Here is a 5,057-nt window from a genome sequence, read left to right as displayed (position 1 = left end):
GCATCAGGTTACGACTGGGAGAGAATTCGCTGGTGGGAATGAAAGATCAGTCTATCTCTGAGCACAAGGCAGAGAAGACAGCGGGTGGGCGAGGCGCGACCAATACCCAACCAAGATGGATGGTTCAGGAAGAGGCCTCTTGAGGCAATGCCCCACGTTCATTCATTCATTCATTTATCCAGCTGACATTTACTGAGCATGTATTGGATGCCAAGAATCATGTTCCAGATGTGAAGGTTTGGTGACATCAGGCCTGAGTCTGCCCTGTGGGGCTTCTCATTAGCCCAAGATGTGGCTTATGAGGAGCTGGACAACTGGGTCTTCTGTTTAAAGGAGGTTTAACTGGAGACAGAGGCTAAATTTTGACAGTTGCTTTATTACAAATTAAAAAATAAAATAGAATTCCAAATGCTTGGCCCTTACCCTTAAAATGTTTTTATTAATCCATCCCAAATATATTTATTGTGCATCTTCTATGTGTCTGCTCTCATAGTGGGCATTGGAAATCACACAAACTGCGAAATAAAGGAACAGGAACCAAAGAGAAGCAAGTAGAACTAAGCAGAGGCAGCCTCCTGCCAGGTCTCCCTACAAGGTTATGACAAGGTCTCCTCGCAAGCGGCTACCTATGCCCCTCAAACGCCACCCCAACTGCCCTTGTTGCTACTAAACGAGGGTCAGATGTCAGCACGTTCCAGGCGGACAAGCACAAAGTCTGACCCGGGAGGAAGCAACATAAACAGCAAAGTGACTGCAGGATTTTGCTGAGTGACATTGGCAGGCAGCTGGGGAGAACATGCAGGAAGAGATTCTCAGAGGCTCAGACTAAGGAGGACAGGATGTCACACGGGGTCAAGGTGAAGTTTTGATACGGGCGCACTTAGTAGGGATTCTAATTTAATGGTTAGCTCACTCGGCTGGAAGGGGCTGTTTACTTGGTTGGTGACCACACTTGGTCTCAATGGCGGCCCTCATTTAATGAGGTTGGGATAACAGAATGTTCCTTGCAAAATGCAAAGGAAGAAACCCAAAGGCTTAGGGACATCAGGATGTTGGAGTGACTTTATCACGAATGATACACGCAGCCACTCCTTCTACTGCACCACGTGCTCCAAAAGGGTCTGGTGACACTCTGTTCACTAAGGCATCGAGGGACATGGTAGTGAGGGGGCACCTGTGTCCTTGAAAATCCATAAGTAGCTGTTCTCAGTAGGCAAGACGTGACGGTGGAGATGCCAGAGGGAGATGCCAGAGGGAGACACCAGATGGGAGACGTCAGTGGGGATGAGGACAAGTGACAGCATTTATCCCCCAAAGACGAGATGGGGCTGCTTACCAGATTTTCCAAGAGAAACGAAGAGGTGATCAGAACGTCTCAGGAAACCTTTTCATGGCTTATTCATCATGGTGTTCTTAGAAATGAAATAGATGGGCAATGAACTGTAATGTTATTGGAATTATATAACAGAAAAAGATCTGGCGGCCGGGAACCACCACAATGGCGAGTAATGGCCTCTTGTCTAATTGTTTTTAGAGAGATCAGGTAATAAATGGAATTTTGACCCAAGTTGAAATCACAGTGGACCCGTAGGTCTGTAGATCCACCTCATGCTGTTTCCCAAGTTCCTTTGCAGCTGGATGGACTCATGGACAAAAAGCCATTAGAGTAGTAAGACCTAAATGCAGCTCTATGGTAACTTCCTTCCTAGCCGGGAGAGGATTTTTGGGTGAACTGCAGAGACTAGCAACACCTCAAAGACTTGAAAGGCGCAGGGCTGGGGGGTCCAATCACGTCTCCATTTAACTTGCCTGTTTGGCCTACGCAGAGGCAGATGGTTCTTGGAGAATGACTGTGGATTACTACCAACCTAATCAGATGGTGCCTTCAATCGTAGCTGCCGTTCCAGACACATTATCTTAGCTTGAGCATCTCAGCAAACGCCCTGACACCTCGTATGTAGCTGTTGACCTGGCAGATGCTGTATTTCTTCTAGACCAATTTGCAAGGACTGTAGGAAGCAGTTTGCTCTTACTGCTCACGGTGTTGCCTCAAGCCCGCGCCAGCTCTCCTGCTTTTTGCCACAATAGAGTCTTCAGAGATTCTTGATCTTGTTTTCATTGTAACAGACATCACACTGGTCCACGACGTGGTTGACCTTTTGCTGTTTGGACCCAATGGGAAAAAAAGTAACAAGTACCTTAAAAGCCTTAGTTAGTCAGTCAAATGTGAACCATAATCTTGGTTCCAGTCTGTATGAATGAGAATCCATTCAGGAGACACAAACCATGCCAGTTATTTTAACAACAATCAAAAGACTATATACATAATTGTTAATTAGGTATTGAAGACTTGAAATGCAAAGAGACAACACTAAGCCAGAGACTGGCACACTGTTGTTCACAGGTGGGCTGTCTGTCTTTGTAAATAAAGTTTTATTGGCACACAGCCGTGCCCATTTGTCTACACGATGTGTACAGCTGCTTTCACACTGCAAGGGCAGAGCTGAGTAGTTGCAACAGACGCCATATGGCCTGCAAGCTTAAACTACTTATTATGCGGCCCTTTCTATGTGACCAGAAAAAAATTCGCCAACCCCTGCACTGAGGTGTCACGAGGGTGGCCACTGAGGGAATCAGCTTCCACTTTAGGGCTTGGGCACAAAGGGAAGAGGTTGTAATGCTAACACAACAGCCTGGAAGGGGGAGCTTGCAGAACTCGCCCTGTGGGGCTGAGAACCATCCAGCACTGTCTGGTGGGTGCCGGTATGTTTGAGGGCACTAAGGTGACATTGACTGGGACCGTGAAACAAACAGGAAGAAGACGCGAAACAGGGACAGGAAGCAGACAGGAAAGAGCAAACCCTCCTGCCCTCCTCCGTGTCTCCCCCCAGTGCCCTGCATCAGCAAAGCCCAACAGGGAGCGGAACAAGGGCGAAACGTGATTTGCGAAGACGGAACCCGTACCAAAAAGTAGCACCTAGAAGAGCGAATTTTCAGCCGACAGCCAATAGCTCAAGAACCGGTCAGAGGAGCAAGGTGGTCCTTTCTTACTCATCTCCAGGCAGATGAATTTAGAGATGGATGACAGGGTGTGTATTACGTAGGAATGTCTTGCTGATTGTAAATTCCATGCTCAGGCTCAGTTTCCTCATCTGTAAAATGGTAGCAAATATAACAATAACGATGGTAGTAAAAATAATAATACATCTGTTAATGAATATGTTTGGTTGCATTCAGTCCTGACACCTGACGCCAGAACCCAGGACACCCATGGCTGGCGGGCGGTGGTGGCCAGATCTGCATGGATTTATGGCTCTAACAACCAACACCAGCATCTGAGAGGGGCTGTTGTCACCCGTGCCCACTGTTGCAGTCTTGGGTCTGACCATGTTATCCGGCTAATGTTACTGTCCCTCTCCCAAGTCACTTGCTGTTTCACTCACTTCACAGGCCTTAGGGTTGTCTGAGCTGGCCCAGGCAACAGAAGTCTTTCCTGGCTGTTCTCTCTAAGCACCCTGAGTTAGGGCCTTGTCCATTTTGGTCTCTGCTGTTTCCCCAGAGCATAGATCAGAGCCTGCACACGGAAGGTGCCCAACAAAGCTTCTGTTCAGAACGGCATTTAATCCTCAACCACCTGGTCTGGGAGGTTTTGTTATCCTCAGTGACAGGGAGGACATTAAAGCCCAGAGGGGTTAAGTAACCTGTCTGATGTCACAAAGCAATGAACGTGCACAGCTAGGTTTCAAAGTCAGATCTCTGTCGGGTGCGCTTGCTGTGACCCTGAGCATCCTGCTTTCCTGCCTCGCCTTCCAGGGGCCTTTCTCAGGCCAGATTGCCCCCAGTTCACAGAGGACCAGTGCCTCCCCGCCTCACCCCACCCTGACAGCAGACTAGTTTGCCTGAAACAGAAGTCCATTGTCCTTTTCATTCTGATAATTGAACGAAGGACATAAATCCAACAATACGTGTGTGGTCAACTGCCCCATTTTGTTTCCCTAGGAAGCACATTTACGGGGCCTCCACACTCGGGGGGGTTATTTCCCCATAGCTTATAGTATCAAGGCTCCTTTATTTTCCCCCAATAAATCTAATTTACATGGACTGGTCGATCAAGCTGTTTCATCCCGGCCAGAGGCCGTGAATCATTCACAGTGCTTTCAGAAACTTGAGGAGATTAAGGTTTTGCATAATGCAAATCGGAAGAGAGGATGTTTGCTCCACCTCACTGTGGATGCAATTAGAGCAATGAACGCCAGAGAAATTCATCTTCCAGGGACAGAGAAAGGTCTGCTTGGTATGCAAAAGAGCAGAGTTATTTGCAACACAGGGGCCTGGAACTTGGTTAGCAAAGAACCCCTCGACTGTTTGATTTGCAGCTTTAAAGAATTTAAGGATGAATAAAACATTGAATAAATTTTCAAATAACCCTTGTCAGACAGCATAAGATCTAAGCATTTGAGGGGGAGCAAAAAGGAAGACGATACCCGTGACAGCCCAGCTCCAGGCCCCGCGAAACTGCCTCTGGTTTTGAATCCTTTATGCTACCTGGAATTTTCTCCTAGCCACTCTCTCCCTCTCTTAATCCCATCAGTCCCGACTCATGTCCCCTCCTCCAGGAAGCCCTCTCTGCTTGCCCCAGCCCCCTTACTCCAGCGTCTTTGTCTGACCTCCCGATCGTTCATTCATTCAGCAAGTATTTACTGGTCATCTGTGATGTGCCAGCCGCTCGCTGTTCTAAGACCATGGGCAGGATCAGCCAATAAGACGGCCCCAATCCCTGCCCTCCTGGAGTGACGTTCCAGTGGGGAGTGAGAGCCGATAAACAAAACAGAGACGTTATTCTTATAGCAAAAGATACTAAGTGCTGCGGAGAAAAGAAAGCCAGTGGGGTGAGAGGATGGGAAATGGCAGGAGTCAGGGCCGGTCTGCAGTTTCAGACCAGGTGGTCAGAGGCCCTGGGATGCTGACGTCATACAGACGCCTGAAGGAGGGCGGGGCGGGACATGAGCCACACCAGGGAAGAGTGTTCCAGGAGCAGGAAAAGCAAGTGTCCTGGG

General features: G+C 48.3%; 1 long non-coding RNA gene across 2 annotated transcripts; it reads right to left on the bottom strand.

Moving 5' to 3' along the window:
• Window positions 1-360: 360 nt before the first annotated feature.
• LOC111770024 (uncharacterized) lies at window positions 361-3,694 on the bottom strand. 2 transcript variants are annotated; one of them, XR_011430623.1, is made up of 4 exons: window positions 3,444-3,663; window positions 2,965-3,152; window positions 1,810-2,162; window positions 361-1,412 (listed from the first exon to the last, which is right to left on the bottom strand). It is a non-coding gene; the product is annotated as an uncharacterized lncRNA (long non-coding RNA). The 2 variants fall into 2 exon arrangements; XR_002802926.2 differs by having other exon boundaries at window positions 1,386-2,162; window positions 3,444-3,694.
• Window positions 3,695-5,057: the final 1,363 nt, after the last annotated feature.

This window comes from Equus caballus, chromosome 22 (genome assembly GCF_041296265.1).
Source record: "Equus caballus isolate H_3958 breed thoroughbred chromosome 22, TB-T2T, whole genome shotgun sequence".
NCBI classification, from domain to species: domain Eukaryota; kingdom Metazoa; phylum Chordata; class Mammalia; order Perissodactyla; family Equidae; genus Equus; species Equus caballus.
This window is presented reverse-complemented; position numbering and strand designations above follow the sequence as displayed.